This window comes from Coptis chinensis, chromosome 2 (genome assembly GCF_015680905.1).
Source record: "Coptis chinensis isolate HL-2020 chromosome 2, ASM1568090v1, whole genome shotgun sequence".
Classification (NCBI taxonomy): domain Eukaryota; kingdom Viridiplantae; phylum Streptophyta; class Magnoliopsida; order Ranunculales; family Ranunculaceae; genus Coptis; species Coptis chinensis.
In genome coordinates, this window is record NC_141457.1 from 32,582,637 (window position 1) to 32,602,585 (window position 19,949).

The following is a 19,949-nucleotide window of genomic DNA, read 5'->3' on the forward strand; positions in this document are numbered from 1 at the left end:
TTGACCGGGCATTACAAAGGCTTTTTCTCCTTGAATCTCGGCCTTTAATTATAGAACTTCTTAGCAACCAACCCTTGCTCTTTTATCTCGCCAAAGTGGCACAGTTCTGCACAGAATTGACTTTACTGCCTGAAATACATAAAAACACGTAATCAACATTAACTCTTATTTATTACTCCCATAATTGGTCTAAAAGTATGATTGTTAAGGGGTTAAAACTACAGTTTTGGGCTCTTATCACTTAGTTAGGGGTGGTCATCGTGTCGAGCAAGCCGAGTATTGGCATGCTTAGATTTGGCTCGTGAGTTTTCGAGTCGAGTTCAAGCCGATCTCAAACTCAAGGTCGAGCTCCATTTTGTGCTCAAACTCGACTAGTTTTGAATTACAATTAGCTCGAGCTCGACTTGGCTCGACTCATTTTACAAAACGAGCTTGAGTGAAGCTTGAGATCGAGACTCGTAGCTCGTGAGCTTGCAATCTTTGCATCTGGAAACAGTGGCATATCCACATATATACTTAAAATTGTTTAATAAACCCCATTTTTGTATGATTTAAGTACAAAAGTTCCAAAAAAAACATTACATTTCAGTTTTCACAATGTAGGAAGTGCACCCTAATTCCCAAAAACACCCCTCCCTCCTTTAAATACCTTTCTTCTTCCCTTCTTGGAAGCAACTGAGAGCGAGAGAAAGAAAAGAGAGAGCAGCTAAGGCAGCTACTCGAAAACTCCGCAACCCCTTAACGGGTTCGGTTCGGAACTTTACTTCAAACCCATGTCTGAATCTCAACCTGCTCAACCACCTTTATACAAATAGCATTCTTTATCATCCGACATGTATCGAGATGAAGCATGGTTAAGAAGAAGACAAAACAACAAAAATAGAAGAAGCAAAAGTGTTACAGATGATTATCTAGATGAACTTAAAACATGTATGGAGTTGGGTTTCGGATTTGATTCACCAGATTTAGATCGGAAGTTATCTGATACTTTTCCAGCTTTGGAGTTTTACTTTGCTATTAACACACAGTATAATAACAGAGTGTCTAAAATCCCATCTCCATGCCGTTTTTACCTTGTGGGTTCATAAACATTACATTTCAATTTACCTTGTGGTTTAATATGTTTATGGGCCTGGGTATTTTTCTGGATAATATATGATATATAGAAAAAAAAAATAATAAAATAACAAGTAGCTCGCGAGCTACTCGACTCGAAACGAGCCTAAAACTAAGCTCATATTCGACTCATATTTTTTCATGAGCGCGAGCACGAGCGATCTCAAAAACGAGTCAAGCACCGAGTTGCTCACGAGCACTGAGTCTCATGACCAGCCCTACGCTTAGTACTTCTCCATGTAGGAAAACAAAGTTTTAGTTTCGCTGCGTATCTTTTTACGTTTGTTATTTCTGCTGGATAAGGGTAAACGTCGTCTAATGAACCCTTCTAGGAATCCTTAGGACAAGAAAACAAATTTTTTTGTTCCAGTCCAAGATAGACTCTACCTACAACCACCTACTCCTTAACAACCTTCTTCATTGGTTATGTAATTCGGTAACTCTTACTAACTTCCAACTCTTTCAGATAAAGCTTTTTTTTCTTTGTGTATATACTTTGTAAAGACAGATTACTCTTGGTTTTAAATGGGAGATATTACTGCCATTTGACATGGCATTTCTTTAACTATTAACCTACTAAGAGAACCTTAGCATTCACCTCCCTCACTTCTAAATATTTCCGGGTAACTATGTATGTAAGCTCATAGTCTTAGAATTAATTTTTTGCATTTAGTTTACATCGGTTTATACTCATGTTCCTAGACGGTATTTTTTTGAATATTCTCTTCCTAAATACATGGCCCTCCCACACCCATGTATGAAAATTAAACTCAAGTGCTTTGCTTGTGTGTCTTTTACTTTTGCAAGGAAGAAAAGATAGGGCCTAGAACACCCCAGTGGGTGCCTAGAGTGAGACTAGAATCCAGATTTATTTTCTCTCAATAGCCAGCCCTCGAGATTGTGGGGACCCTAGGCCAACTCTTATATCGGGGCCTTGTAAAACCCAAAAGTCCAAGAGGAAAAATCATTATGCAGATTTTGTTTTAGAACATTAATTAATTTTATATCTCTTCTACCATCGAACATGGTAACCTTATGTTTTCATAGCTCCGGTGAAAGTTCAACTCCCTCTGTATGCATTTTGCCATACAAATAACAAAGTGAAAACAAAACTGAGCCTAGTATGTAATGTAGGTAACCTTGAGTGGGGGCCTTTTCATTGGTCTATTATTATGGGGCCCTAGGCAGCTATATTATCTTACCCTCCTCGTGAGCCTCACGAGTGTTAAATTACATGCAACTCTCTGGAGTTTGCTTTTTATCCATACATTTAGGCCTTAACTTTAATTAGTTTTAGGAACGACTAGGTGTAATTGTAATCCAAAAATAGAAAATTGATAAAATAAACTAAGTTATTAACTAAACTATTAACCGAACTATTAATATGATTTCGATTTAAAAAATTGACAAAATAAACTAACAATTGTTTGCTTTTCATAAAAGATAAATTAAGAAGAAACCAAAAAATAAAATAAAGAAAAGAAAAGGCTTGTACACTTCAATTGTGTAAAGGGTGAATACTTGTAGTGCTCACCTGGCTTCGCCACTGCTCACCCTCACTTAAATTTCTAACTCCTCCACTGCACTCAAAATATAAAAATGAACATAAAAGAACACTGGGAATTACAGGGTCTTGAGGCCAAAGCCGTCTCCAACCAGAAAATGAACACAACAATCTGTAACAAATTAATTTGGGGTGTTTAAAATCCTATAAAAGTGAGAAACAAAAGAAATCAGTGAACAATGGGGTTGTAATACCTACTTGAACTGGTAGAGGGTCGCGCAAGAAATATTAGGAGACGGAAGTTTGAAGAGGCCTGAAACAAAGTTGTATGAGAAGGGGAGCCAAAAAGACGCAATGAGCAATTAAGTAAAGACGGTTGGTGTTTTCAAAGAATTGAATTCGGTTGAATTTATTTGAACCGACCCCAAATTTTAAATTAAATAAGGCGGTTGAAATACCGATGAAATATCAGTCGAAATAACTGATATCCGAGATACTTGTGATTTCCCAGTGTTTTAGGTGGCTTTAAGGACACGATTCAATTCAATTTTTTCATATGAGCGCCAACAATGAAAAAGACCGCCGAAAAACTTGCAGCAAATTTGGGTCATATATCAAACGGACTCCTACCATCAACCCACAAAATATTGGTCCTTATCAACGATTTATCCCATTCAGTTGGGATTAATATGTTATATATAGGGGTGGCAGTTCTGTACATGACCCGCTAACCCGACATGAAATTAGCGGGTTTGGGTTAGGAAAAAAGGTTTTTGGGTCATTTAAGGGTTGATCCGCCGAACCCGTCAAATAAATGGGTTGTGTTACGGTCACATATGTTAAGCCGTTGGTAGACCCGATTAGTTTTCGGGGCTAATGGGTCAGGACATCAACCCGTGACTAGGGCTGGAAATGGAGCGGGTTTCGGATATCCATATCCATTAAAAACACAAAAAATACACTATTTTAATGATTTTCATATATAAATGTACGATATAAATTAATTTTTAGGAATCAAATTATGAATCTTGTTAAAATGGTTCGAATCTCGGGTCGGATTCTAGTCACAAACGTAGAAACCATATCCGTTAAAATGGATTCAGATATGGTCGGATTCGGGTTGAATCCCGTACCATTTCCAGCCCTACCCGTGACATGTATAACTTGCTTTAAGATATGGCTAGGAAGGCATAGATCCAGTACCTTGCCATGCAATACACCCTCAACTTGTGTGTAAGAGTGGCCCAGATTCACTAGCTTTTTCTCTCTCCTGACGCACACTAGCTTTGTCATTTTTTAAAATCTCACTATCCCAACAACCTAAAATATACGACTAAAAGGAAAAGGATTAGTTGTCATATTGATTCATTTGATAAAGATATGTTTCATTATTCAGTTTTCATTAATATGTAATTAAATTATTGATGGTTTTTGAAAATTAATACATGTTTTATTATATATATATATATATATATATATATATATATATATATATATATATATATATATATTTTTTATAAATATCCGACCTCTATAAATATAATTGTGAAATACTAAATATTTTGCATACAGGTTGTGTGTGAACCCCCCGACTTCAGATTGGATCTAATCAAGTTCATTCGGAAAAATTAAGACATGTACTAGAATGAGTACTAGAATGACAATATTGATTTTTTGAAGTTGTGATTGATATCTATAAGAAGACTTTAAAGTTCGGTGGTATTGCTGGGTTTTACCATGCCTTCAACATTATTGTTTATACGGGTTTGTACTTTGGAATGTATGATTCTTTGATTGCTCTCTAACATGTGACACGAATATGACCGACCTGAAACCGACCAACCTGATCTATTGCCACCTAATAGGGGCCAGAACTTATTTTTTCTTTATTGTCCAAATTGATTTAGGCGACATTAAACAAAACAAATTTCAATGTGTCACTTAAAATCTAAATATCTAAGGCTAAAATTATTTAAATTACTTAATTAAATACGTGTATTTTATTCATGGACATCAATAATAAAATAAGGTGCCTAATGAAAATTTGAAATTATGTGTATTTTTCAACAAAGGAAATTTTGGGATGACTATAGCATAGTACAAAATATAGTACAAAATATGAGGATATGAGTATTTATCAATACCGATTTCTAGATATGTATGCGTGGATATATCCCCTCTTTGGGGATATTTGACATTGTTTCACCAATAGTACAAAATATCAGGATATATCGTGATATTTCACGATAAATATCCAAACAAAAGATATATAAATATCACGATATGTTTAGAGATATATAAGAGTGAAAATATCCATGATATTTCGGCGATATTTGCTATATTTGGCGATATTTTGTGTAGGTTATTTAATATTTAATATTATATTTCAAATAAATATAAATTATTAAATATCATGATATATCAAAGAATATCCATAAGATGGCATCTAAGGATGCATCAAGGTGTATGAGTCTTGCTTGAGAATGAGGGCCCGGGCGGTACTTCTTTGTTGCAATACACAAGTACTGCCATATGAAATGGCTGATTGCTATCTGGCGAGTACACACACTGCCTAACTTCGTTTTATTAACGAGATTGATTTTGAATTTGGATAGGTAGCATAAAATAAGCGTGAAAAACAACTTGAGGCTTGCTCCTTACGTGCCATATCTTGGATTCAAATATGAAATATCGGCTGATATTTAAATATATCTGATATTTTGAAATATTTGTAGAGATATTTATGCGATATTTATACTAGATTAACAATTATATTTATCTTTAGAGGTTAATATTTATTGATCATAACTTCCATGTATTTTCTCCATTGCTATGGTTCTTGCATGCCAAGCCTGCCAATACTTAATCCTTACCTGAAACTTATGCATCATTTCTTCTTTGATATTATTAGGAGTAAAACTCCTATGATGTAGCCTCATTTCTAACTCAATTCGACTTGCTATCCACTGGGCATTTGCCATTGGATTCAAATCTTCTCGGCCAGCACCAACACATGTATGTATATCATTCATGCTTCTACACTTCATTGTACGACCATTTGTCATCACCCTGACATAACACCTCCATTTACAATCCTGTGACTTGCATTTCCACTCCATCTTATCACTGTCATTTCTTGTCTGCTTCAATATGAACTTATTACTAATGGCATAAAGTCTAATGTAATCCCTTAATTCATACCTGTCTTTCCAAGTCTGACCAACCTCCAAAATCAATGGTTTTGCACCACTAGTAACACCTTCATCGGTTGGTATGTTGAATGTCTCATTTTACAACATCACTAACTCTACCAGCATTGCTTACATCTTCATCAAGCTCATGCTCATGCTCTCCAACAACATAGGCATCAAATTCAGTATCACTATCACCTTCAGAAGGGATGTATTCCTCATATGTTGATTCACAACTGCGGTATGCCTCTTCTGCATCAATCTGATTCACATCAACTTGTGGTCTTTCTGGCCTTATTGGTCTTTCTGGCCTTGTCAGTTTATCAAACAGATCTAGTAAGTATATATCATAACCTATTTCTTGTACAGTAATATGTTAAATAATATGTAGGGGCCCCTAATATGTAACATACCATTGTGTGTTGTCACATTATCAGCTCGAGCAACATTCTGTTCCACTCCAAAGTTCAAAAAGTCAAAGTTTAAAGTGTCATCAAACTCACCATGGCCTGTTTTATCTGCTAAAATCAATAAAACATTTTTCAAAAATATGAAGAGATCTCAAGAAAAAAGATAATAAAGAACAAAACGTACCTGCAACTTGAGAACAAGATCTTTGGGAGTGAGAACTTCTCCTACTATTCATCTTCCTTTGGGTAGCGCTTTGAGACTTTTCTGCATCACCTACACCAAGCCCATCAGCAACACCAAGCACATCACCAACACCAAGCCCATCACCAACAGTATTAGACCCAAGATCTTTGGAAGTATTGGACCCAAACCCAAGCCCATCACCAACAGTATTATATTCCAACAATTTTTTACCCTTAAAAGAGCCACTTGTCAAGTCCATCATCCTATCAACTTCTTCAACTGTTGGCCATTCATCAAGATCAAAATCTTGTCATTTCTTGCATGGTATGCCATCAACATATATGACATCATCATCACTTTCTTCTGCTTCATAGTCTGTGGGTGGATACTCACTTGAATTATCCTCATCATCAGTACTGCTCAGTAATTCCACTTCAATAACTTTGACATACAAATGGCTATACCCTCTCTTATCTCTACTTGCATGACCCCCACATATAAAACAAATCAGCATCAGACACAATTTGTCTTCTGTTTTCTCCATCAGCCCAACTAATCTCAAGTATAGGGTTTGGGGGACAATCAATTTTACATGTGATCCAAGCAACCAATTCGACCATATTTGCTACATCACCATCAATCATGTCTATATCAACTGTGTTCCCACCCACATACACATTATGCCTAACACCATCCCTAGTTGCTTATCTCCATTCTCCATTAAAATGTATCCTTAAAACCCTATACCCTCTAATAGACATTCTTCTAAAATGGGAAACACAGTATCACAAATCAAACACAGTATTACAAATCAAACATTTTTCTGATCATACAATCATCATTACAAAGGGAACATGAATATAAACTTCCAAATATTACAAAATAAACACCCCAAACTACAAAACAACCCGACGAACATAAATGTGCAGTTTTTTTTAAATTTCATACGAAAAAGTAAATAGTGAGAGTGAACTTACTAGTGAAATAAGTGAAGTGAGAACAAAAGAGAAAGACGGAGAAGTGACCACAATCAAACGAGAAGAAGATCAACAGTGTTAGAGAGAGAGAATGATCGGATAAAATTAGGGCACATTTAGGGGGTTTTACACAAATTGTGTTTATGCTTTATGTTTTCTAATGTGGGGGGCTCTCTTTCAAATATTCCCGCTATATAATAGGGGTAAAGTGGGCAATATGGAAAATATCAACTGACGGTACTCACAAAACAAACGGAGTGGGGGGCAATCAGTAATGATTTTTTTTAAATGGGGGGTTATCGCCAAATGGGGGTACATCCGTGGGGGTTAAGTCAAAAAACCCCTTATTTAAATTACTTAATTAAATACGTGTATTTTATTTATGGACATCAATAATAAAATGAGGTGCCTAATGAAATTTTGAAATTATGTGTATTTTTCAACAAGGAAATTTTGGGATGACTATAGCATAGTACAAAATATAGTACAAAATATGAGGATATGAGTATTTATCGATACCCAATTTCTCGATATGTATCGTGGATATATCCCCCTCTTTGGGGATATTTGACATTGTTTCACCAATAGTACAATATATCGTGATATTTCACGATAAATATCCATATGTCAACAAAAAGATATATAAATATCACGATATGCTTAGAGATATATATAAGACTGCAAATATCCATGATATTTTGGCGATATTTATTGATGTTTTGGGATATTTGGCGATATTTTGTGTAGATTTTCGCATTTAGAGGACGTCAAGGGTGCATCACAATGTACGTGTGCGCAGGACATCTAGCCGTTCACAGTACTTTTGCCTTGCAATACACACAAACCCCCTGCATATATGAGTGACCCAGAGGCCTGCATATGGTTACACCCTACGCACACTAGATTTTCGCATTTAATATTTACTATTATATTTCAAATAAATATAAATTATTAAATATCATGATATATCAAAGAATATCCATAAGAGGGCATCTAGGGTGCATCAGGGTGTATGAGTGCGCAGGAATGAGGCCATTACTTCTTTGTTGCAATACACCAGTACTTTTGCCTATATGAGTGGCCCAGATGCTATACGCTGAGTACACCCGGCGCACACTAGCTTTTCGGTTTTATTAACCAGATTGATTTCGAATTCGGATAGGTAGCATAAAATAAGCGTGAAAAACAGCAGGGGCATCGTGCGTGCCAGAATGCTAGTTCAAGTGTAAATATCAATGATATTTACAATATATGCGATATTTTATGTAGTTAACAATTGTATTTAATATTTGAGGTTAATATTTATGAGAAATATTTATCATTATATTTCAAATAAATATAAATTATATATCAAGATATATCAAGAAATATCCACAATATCCATGATATTTGTCTATATTTTGGATATATCCACGATATTTGCATGTGAAACCATAGTACAAAATATCAAGATATGGCAAAGTATCGATCCCTAATTTATGGATATGTATCGTAGATATATCTTTCTCTTTGGGGATATTTGACATTGTCTCATATGCAAATATCGTGGATACATCTAAAATATCGATAAATATCATAGATATTAAGGATACCGAACAGCTTGTGTGGACAGGGTGTACTCAGCGTATAGCATCTAGGCCACTCATATAGGCAAAAGTACTGGTGTATTGCAACAAAGGAAGTACTGTCCAAGGGCCCTCATTCCTGTGCACTCATACACCCTGATGCACCCTAGATGCCCTCTTAATAAAAAACCCCGATTCCAAAAATTGAAATTTGAATCGATCATTAAAAATTAAATTAAATTTCCGACCCGAATTGTTGTTCTAGATGTAAGGAGGTCCCACTAACCATAGTTAGCAATTCGGCGAATTATTCATTTAATTCGGAAAACATTTAAAAATGGCGTATTTATCAATGATACGGAATAATTCGTTAATTAGGCAAGAAATCATTAATTCGCGAATTATTCATATTTTCACTATAAGTTTAGTATGTTGTCAAATTTTATCGTATTTTTTAAATTTTAGCTTCGTATTATACTCAAATTACTTACGAACGGGAACTTTTGTCGTTTCCGTTTTTTTTAATCTGAATTGAAAAAACAAATTCTTGTTGAAACTCAAATTTTATTTTAATATTTTTCGTATCGAATTTTTGCCGTATTATGAATTGCTAACTATGCCACAAACCCACTAATTTATACTAAATATGTTAAAATTTGTCAGGTTACAAAAATTAAAATAAGAGGCCTCTTAAAATAAAACCGAAATAAAATAGGAATAAATAATTTTTGAAAATTTGTCTGGAATTTCTAAAAAAATCGTCAAAATTTCGGGTGGAATTGTCAAAATTTTGGATGGCATGGGTTGTAATAATAGTATTTGGCGAGGGGAAAATCGGAAAAAAAAAAGAAAAAAACGGCGTATGAGAAAAAACTATAGGTGGGGGCGCATTCTTTAAAGGAGAGAGATATATCCTGGAGCATATCGTGATTTTTATGTAATATGTATCCTTTTATGATATCTCGATACATATCGCGATATATCGCAATAGTTTGTACTATGGACTATAGTATGTCACAAGAAATGATATACCCGAACAATAGTGTAATAGGATATGCCTTTCGTACCATTTCTCCTGATCTTTTTTGGATGAGTATAGAAGTGGATAGAAATGAGAACCCAAACAACGTCGATAGGCAGGTGCCATCATCATGGTTCAATTCTTGAGTTTTACTCTGTTACCCACTTAGTATAAGAGGGTCAAATTAATTATGGCTAAAGCTAGTTAGCTAGGTAGGATGCGGTGGCTCTATTGCCCAAAACCAAGGGTTAGAGACGTGAGCTAAGAGTGCCACATGTAAGAAGCATTTAAGTTGAGTCAAGTCAGTGAACAACTCCATGCGTACCTGCAAGTTTGCAACCAGATTGAATGGCTTTCTCTCATGTTTTATGAAACTTAATGTGACATAACCCATAGTCAAAGTCAATTCCAATCAAACTAATACTTGTTGAACAATCAAACCACACAATAATGAGTTGATCTGAATTACAAACACTAGTTTTGAGCATTGGCATATGTGGCTATCTATCACATTAGTTTGTACTAATCAATTTTATCATAAAAAGAAATAAAAAATGCTTAATACTGTTTTACCCCTAAAATATAACAATTATTATAATGATGTAAACACAATTACTTCGTAATTTAATAAGCAAAATAGGGACAGAATCATCCAAATAATTTCTATTGATGGAGACAACTCAAGCAAAAAGTTGGCCCACGCCAACAGGAAATGAAGCTTTCTCTTTATGGTATATTACATTTTAGCCCCTAAAATATAATAGTTATTTCAGTTGCATTTAGTTGACTCTATTGAAATTTAGGATAAAAACCGAGGACAAAACCGTCTGAACTGGTGCGAACGGATTTGCCACGCTCAAATGGCTCATTTCCCTACACCTCATTACAACGTAGAATAGAATTACAAGCCAAATCCTGGGCAGTTTAAGCGCCTATTAATCGCCGCTTAATAGGCGCCTAAGCGCTATGCCCCCCTCGACTGATCCGATCAACAAAAAATTTAGAGGTCTGAGCGGCTGGGAAGTTTAAGCGCCTATTAATCGCCGCTTAATCGGGGCATAAGCGCTATGCGCCCCTCGACCTATCCGATCAAGAAAACATTTAGAGGTCTGAGCGGCTGGGCAGTTTAAGCGCCTCTTAATCGCCGTATAAGTCCTATGCGCCCCTCAACCAATCCGATCAAGAAAAAATTTAGAGGTCTGAGCGGGTACAATAAAACTGGCGATTTCTTTGCTGAATCGGCGATTAATCGGAAAATCGGTATAAAAAAAGCACTGATTAATAGGTTTATAGGTTTTTTTTTTGTTAAATTTAAGCCAACAAAAAACTAAATTCCCAAAAAGGAAAAGCTCACGAATCTATATATTGAATAGGTCGGTATATTGAAAACGTTTCACTTCACCGAGGAAATAATCAAAACCGTAAAAAGTGAAAAACAACCAAAGAAAACTCGTCATGATCCAGCTATCACTCCACCACTCAAGCTTGTAGTTTTTTTACTTTATTTTGTTTTAGGTTGTTATATGACTTATATGTGACATATGTATTATAGGTTAGCTAAGTCGATTAATTGCAATTAATCCCCGATTAATTCCGATTAATCGTTATAAGCTTTTGGAGCTACTAGCTCCCGATTAGTGTTTAAACTGCATAGTGAAGCCATAAACATTTCCGACATTTAGTGAAATTACATCAATTCCGACATTTCGAATTCATCGACAAATATCATGGATATTTCTTGATATATAATTTAGAGTAATTTATATCCGATTTATATTTATTTGAAATATAATGATAAGAGGATAAATATTCCTCATAAATATTAACCTCAAATATTAAATACAATTGTTAACTACACAAAATATCTCCAAATATCGCATATATTGTAAATATCATTTAAATATCGTCGATATTTACAGTTGAATATATTCTGGAGCATATCGTCTATATCGTGATATTTATTATGTAATATGTATTCTTTTCTAATATCTCGATATATACCACAATATATCGCTATTGTTTGTACTATGGACTATAGTATGTCAAAAGAAATGACATACCCGAACAATATTGTAACGAGGTATTGTAATCGGTAGACTAAAATAGGGTATGCCTTAACAGCTTAACTTACCATTTTTCCTGATCTTTTTTGGATGACTATAGAAATGGATACAAATGAGGACCCAACCAGCTCAAACAATGTCGATAGGTAGGCCACGGTCATGGTTCATTTCTTGATTTTAACACTCTTACACAAATAAGACTTTTACCCACTTATTAGTACGTCAGCCAAATAAGACTTTTTGGTGAAATTAATCATGAGGATTAATCATGGATAAAGCTAGAGTTAGCTAGGTAGGATGCGGTGGCTCTATTGCCCAAAATCAAGGGTTAGAGACGTGAGGTAAGAGTGCCACATGTAAGAAGCAAGTTAGTTGAGTCAACTCAGTGAACAACTCCATGCGTACCTACAAGTCTGCAACCGGATTGAATTTTCTCATGTTTTATGAACCGATCTTTTATGAAACTTAATGTAACATAAGAGAGTAGTCAAAGTCAATTCCAATGAAACTAATACCTGTTGAACTAGTGAACCACACAATAATGAGTTGATCTGATTTACCAACATTACAAGCCAAATCCTGGGAAGTTTAAACGCCTATTAATCTGCGCATAATCACTGCATAATCGCTATGCGCCCCTCGACTATTAATACAACAAAAAATTTAGAGGCCTGAGCGGCTGGGCGGTTTAAGCGCCTATTAATCAGCCCATAAGCGCTATGCGCCCCTCGACCGATCCGATCAAGAAAAAATTTAGAGGTCTGAGCGGGTGCCATAAAACGGGCAATTTCTTCTGCTTAATCGGCGATTCGGTATAAAAAAAGCGCCGATTACTAGGTTTATAGGTTTTTTATGAAAAAATTTAAGCCAACAAAAATCCCCAGAAAAGAAAAGCCCACGAATCTATATACTGAAAACATTTCATTTCACCGAGGAAATAATCAAAACCGTAAAAAGTGAAAAACAACCAAAGAAAACTCTTAGGCCAGCTATCCCTCCACCAGACCACCACTCAGGCATGTATGTTTTTTTTTGTTTATTTTGTTTTAGGTTGTTATATCACTTATATGTGACATATGTATTATAGGTTAGCTAAGGCGATTAATCACAATTAACCCCCGATTAATTCCGATTAATCGTTATAAGCTTTTGGAGCGACTTGCTCCCGATTAGTACTTAAACTGCATAGTGAAGCCATAAATATTTCCGACATTTAGTGAAATTACATCAATTCCGATATTTCGAATTCAAATGACATATTTCGTGAAATTCTGATGTTGATATCCTTGTGGAAAATACACATATTTTATACCGACCTCTATTTTATAAGAGTCGGATTTTATAAATGTACAATTAAGTAATTTAAAGAGTTAAAAACCGACATTGGGTCTTAAAACATGGCAACCCTTAAAAGCTTAAAACATTTATGAGGAACATTTATAAGTGACAAGTTTGAATTTGTATAACACCGCCTAAATATGAGGAAATATTATGGACATAAATCACTGAATTGAAAAGAAAATAAAATATCCGAATAAATGGTGTGGGGCCAAATAATTAACACCAATCAATATAACAAAGAAGGGTGGTGTTAGACTTCCAACACCACCCCCTAACCTTTGGATCTAGCTTATGAGGTGGCGAATCTTAGGGCTTATGAGGTGTGGGTTGTTTAATAGTGTGGAACAAGAATGTTGCATCATTCTTGAAGTCAACAAATGTGGCTGGACTTTTAGTGGACTTCGGTTGGGTTTTTTTGTCGGGCTTCTTATGGACTTTGATTGGAGTTTTTTTAGGCGGGCTTCGGTTTGGAGTTCTTTTAGTATGAGGAGGGGGTGGGGGTGGATGCGCGTCGGGGGGCGCCAAAGGTGCGCGTATTTGTGATCTAACCAGTGTTCGTGATTCCGAACGAAACCTCAGAATTCTGCCCAATATTTCAGTTTTTCAAAAAACCAGAATTTGGAATATAGAGTCGAAATTTTGATTATTCCGAAAGAGGGCATCTAGGGTGCATCAGTATGTATGTGTGCGCAGGAATGAGAGTCGTTGATAGTACTTCTTTGTTGCAATACACCAGTACTTGTGTGCCTATATAAGTGGCCCAGATGCCTGCGTGTGGGTACACCCTACGCACACTAGCTTTTCGGATTTCGAAATTAGTCGAAATTCCGAATATAAAGGGGTCGAAATTTGATGAATTTCAGTTTTTGGATTTGTCGAAATTCTGAGAATTCCGAACTATGTATCTAACCAAACATAATTGTGTGTAGCCCAAAGGGCCCCATCCGACGGCTACAAATCTTCCTCACAAAATATGACATGGCTAATCCAAGTGATTTAGGGATTTGTGCAATTTTGTATATTCCAAATTAGTATCCATGTGATCTATCTAAAAACACTCAAAAGTCAACAATTGTGGGTGGGCTTAAAAACTAATTGGGCTAGCCTATAAACTATTGGGCCTCCAAATTTAACATGGTACTGTATATAGGGCTGGCTTAATTGATGCTATTGGGTTTATGGATAATGACCAATTGGACTGGTAGAGGAGATAGCACCGAAGGCGCGTCGAGTTCATGCTAGATAGGGTCGTAAACGCGTCGAGTTCATTAATGCCATACGACACGGGTATACCCTAGTAATGAACAAAAGATAAAAATAAGAAGAGGGCCAAATAAGAAATAAATTTGTTTAGTACTAATTCATAATTAACACCAATAATTAATACTTTAATTCGTAATAACACCATAGTAATTGAATCATAGTAATAGTAATTAACCACTATGCGATGGTCATAATAGATGGTCATCGAGGCCTACATCATGATCCTCATCAAAGCCTACTTCACAGCAAGGCCCAAAATATCGAATTAAGTAAATATTTCGATGTACCCAAAAACAGAAAAATATCGGATATATCAGAAATATCGGAGATATGTATTTTTTTGTTGACCAATCAAAATTTTGTTTATGTCGATATAAAGGAAATATCATCGATTATATCGGAAATATCATCAATATATCGGTCAAAGTCAACAATATTTGGTCAAAGTCAACAATATCGGTCAAAGTCAAAAATTTATAGCGGATATATCGGTTGATATATATCGTTATATCGGAAATTGCAATATATATCGGAAAAAAAGAGGGATTCAATATTCGGTTGAGATATATCGAATATATCCATTTCGGTGTACCAAAAAAATAATATATATCAGATACATCGGCGATATTTTGGGCCATGCTTCCCTCACTTCACTAACCCAATTAGTCAATATGCTACACCTGGTTCCACACGATTTTAGTGGCACCTTGCTCATAAAAGCACCACATGGGAATATCTCCCTCTATCTCTTATTCTAATAGGGTGTATTTGAGATCAAACAACATAAACCCTATTTTGTAAGTACCTCTTATTACCATTCTATCAAAACCCCACACCCATCAACTTTCTCCTTCACGCCCTTGCCACTAACAATTAATGCACATCGTATCAGCCGCATACTTGTGTCTCTGATATGCCTTGTTTTGTAAATGAGTACTCTCACAGTAGACTTGGGGACTCAAAACAAACAAGGACGCCATCAACAATACGTCACTATCTGCTCTTATTCAGCCCACGTATATAATGCCTCCCCATAACCACTTCTCTCCAGCACTCTAATCTATTTCTCAAAATTACCACTCTCAAGCTCTCTTTACAAACTAAGAGAGACAAAGTCTGGTTTTTAAGAGAGAAACTCTAACACTTTCAAGGTCTTCATAGTTCTGAAGTTTTGAAGCAAACATGGTTCTTCTAAGGAAAAGTAAGGACACTAAACTTGCGCTGACTAAACTTGGTTTGGCGGTATATATTTTCAAATGCCAACACTAAGTGAAAATGATTAGTGTTGTGAGGACCATAATGTTAATGTGAATCAACGCCCCTAAACTTAGTGCTCACTTTACATGGTTCGTGTTCTTGGTTCTTCAGATCTATTAATATAGCATATGTTATAGCATACTAATATAAGAAAAGGAAAAAATCTGCCTGAGTTGCATATTCTTAACTTGGTTCAGATATGGATATGCCATATTTTGTTGTATATGAGGAATCCGAGACCTCAAATGATATACTTGTTACTTAGTTCAAATTAAATCACTAATAGTTACGTAGTCTGTGGATTTTCTTTGATTATTGCCATGTTTTCCACATATTAAATTGTGAAAGATTGGTTCTTGGACAAATGAAACATGTTTTCAAACTAGAAGACTTGTTGGTGTGTTTGTGTTTAGCTTACTTCTTTGATACTTGTGTTGAGCACATATATTTTGATATTCATATATTATGATTTTACCTCTCTTAGCTTGGTAGCTGTTTTATATGGACTTATTTTCTATTGTAGGTGCACAACACCAGCGACCACCCAGAGTACCTAGAAATAACTATAATATTTATGAACGGGTCAATTTGGTGCAATCAGAGTTGGAGATTCTTAAACTTGATGTGTAAGATCTGAAAAGGGCTTTCGAATTGGCACTAGCGAAACTCAAGGACAGTGTTACAACACTTCGTAGCCTATTTTATGAATGGAAGGAACCCATACTGAAAGATATACATGAAGGCATTAAGATAATTGATGCGGAGAGCTACGGAGAAGATGTCTTTAAGACACCTCCCCTTGTGAGAAGATGCAATATTTTCCCTTCACCGGACACTCCTTTTGCAAAAAGGAGGATAATAACATAGGTAATTGTGTGAGTTTGCTACTATTTCTCTACTTACATTAAGGTCTTTACTTTCATATTCATGACTTTTGAACGATTTTATAGTCTGATCTATTGATGGTTTGTTGGTTGGGATGTTAACAGAGTGTCAAATTGAAATGTATACCACATAACGTGTCACATTCAAAACTGATTTCATAGTACTGAACACACCTCAATATGTTACATAGAGTATCATATTTCAAAATATATCACATAATATAACACCCCGGTTTTTATTTGCTTTTTCCTATAATAATATTAATAGAAATAATAATAATAATGTAAATAGAAAACAGAAATAGGATATCCAGTTGTTAGAAAAAAAAAAAGCCCGTAAGTAAGTAGATAGGTTTAAAACCCTGGTTTTTCGGAGAGGGTTGAAAAACGAGAAAATAGGGGTTTCTCACGTAGAGTTTTTTTGGAGAAAAACAAAAAAACTAGAGTTTTAGAAAAAAGGTGAGAGTTTTACTGAGAGAAAAAAAAAGGGGGGTTTTGAACGAGAAAGATAATCGGTTCGCGTGGGATGTAGGACGACGGGTTTCGATTTCGAGCCGCTATTCGGTACATTCGATTTTAACGGTGAGTAGTCATACTATATTATATTTTTATTGGTTTCGATTTAAACACACCAGTAATGCCGTTCTTTCTCAAATTCTATTTTTGTCAACTCTGTTAATGGTTAAACACCATTTTGAACCCCTGATCAATTAGGACGACTTTTGGCCTTTAAACCGGTTCGGACACCGGTGGCTAATGGCGCCGCCATCGCCAAAGACCAAACCGTTCCTTGTTCTTTTTTGTATGGTTTTTGTTTGTTTTGTGGAAATTGATAACTTTGAATGTCATGAATAATGTTTGGACTGGGCGTGGTGAAGTGGAGGTGGTTGTTTCGGATGAGGGGAATGTCTTTGTGAAGCTTGAGCGGCCATTAATGGCGTTCAAGCGAGAACATAACCGTTTTGTGTATGTTGTTGCTTAACTGTTGTCGGGTTTGATTGTTTTGTTGTGAGGTTATGTTGTTGGGTTGAAGGGGATTGTTGATGGTGGATTGGGTGTTGGAAATTTGACAATTGAAGCTTGAAATCAACCTTTAATGGCGTCGGTCGATTTTTCTCAGTATAACAGAATCAAGTATTGTTGATATGGGTAGAGAGGGTTTTTCTCCCTGAACCAAACCGCTGGGTTTGTTTTACTGATGGGTGGCCGGTGGTGGCTACATCGGTGGTGGAGGGGCTGTAGAAGTTGAATGAGGGAAGGAAGATGAACAGTGTTTCACGATTTGGGCTTGGGCCAAATCGTGATGGGCTTATGTTTTAACTGTTGGATTTTTAGTTTTTGGGCTTAAGTTAGACTATGGGCCTTAGGATTTGGGCTTTTGGGTTTTTGGAGTTTAGGCCGGGTTGACCAGAGTTGACTGTTGACTTTGACCAGGGTTGACTTTGACCAGTTGACCCAAAAATTTGATTTTTTCCTAACATTATGATTCGGTCTAATAGGATAAGTCTAGGATTATTAATGTGTTTGATTTTTTGCTAAGACCTTTATAAATATACTTGTGTACGTGTACTTACTGCTTTGTGATTTTTTCAGTCTTTTGAGATACACAACGTTATGACATTTATATTCATGAAATTAATAACGCGTAAACCAAAATTTATTGAATCAAGATATTCCTACGTTCTCTACGAAATAATCTATTCAATAAAATACAATAATCGTAAACAAAACTTACCGCACCCTTTTAGAACTCTCCACGCCTCAAGTTTTAGAATTGAGTTTATGAGTGATGAAGTCATATGTAGGTGGGCATTTATTGAATGTGCCATAAATGGCCCATTAGTGTTATATAAGGGTATTCATTGAATGTGCCATGAATGAGGGTATATTCATTGAATGTGCCATGAATGACCAGATTGTAGTTGGATCGCCCTAAAGAGGAACTAAGGTATTCGCGCCAAGGGTTAGTTGTATTCCTTGAATGTACGGGAATGTAGGATTGGGTATTCCTTGAGTGTGGCAGGGAATGACCCGGGGCATTCATTGAATGTGCCATGAATGGCCGTTAGTGATATGATAGGTATTCATTGAATGTGTCATGAATGACACGAGTTTTGTGCCCAAAGAGGTTGTGAAATATGTGTATGAAAGCCCGAGAGATGGCTATGATATTGTGATATTCGATTGGGAGAGAGGCACACAGAATGTGTGATTTGGCAAATGTGTGGAGTGCAAATCGTGGAGTAGGTACTAAAGGGTGGGTGTATAAGAAAAGTAATCGAGTAATTGACAAGAGAAATTGATTTGTTTATACGAGCGTGCTTGGGTTTACCTTTGAATACATATAGAATATCTACATCCATTATATATACAAGTTCTAACTTTCTTTTGCTAGGGAGGGTAGGACTTAATAATATTTTGTCTTGGGGGCCGGTCCTACCCTTATCTGTGGCGGATATCGGTAAGTGTAATTTAATTATTTAGATATTAAAAGGAGTTATTAGAATGAGTTAATAAAATGGAGGTTAATAAAATGGAAGTTTTGCTTGGGAAGAAACTATGCCGTTTGAGATGACGGAACTACCTGTCTTCCAAGCTGAGAATGGTTAGGTTATGATAGATTTAAAGTGTTAGTGGGATAAGTAAGAATTTGAAATGTTTATATGTGTTTAGTCTACTCATACCAGCAAATTTAATTTGCTGACCCATGTTTGCTTTGTTTTTGGCAACGTGGGTATGTTCTTGGGAACATAGGTGGAAGGCAGTGGAACCGCGGCGTGTGATTGGGATTCGTGCCTGGAGCGGTCCGTTAGTTTTCTTTTAGGTTTGATTTCTTTGTTGGAAGAATGTAATAACGTAGTTTACTTTTTTCATGGCATGAGGACATGGTAGTGATGAACTTTATTTGGAGAGTTGTTTGATGTTTTGTTTGGAAGGATGTTATCTTAATAAAGAGATTTCGGATAATTATTGGGATTATTTTATTTTAAGTTGTTTCTTTTATGACATGGCTATTAGGGTTTGTATGTGTAGTATTCTCCGTCATAGTCTGGGTTTTTAAACAAGTGAACCTAGTGATGTTTGAGATAATTATATTTCAAATATTCACTTTGTTATTGTTTAGAAATTGAGTACGTGACATTTTAATATCGAGCCCTAGGTTAGCTTAGTGT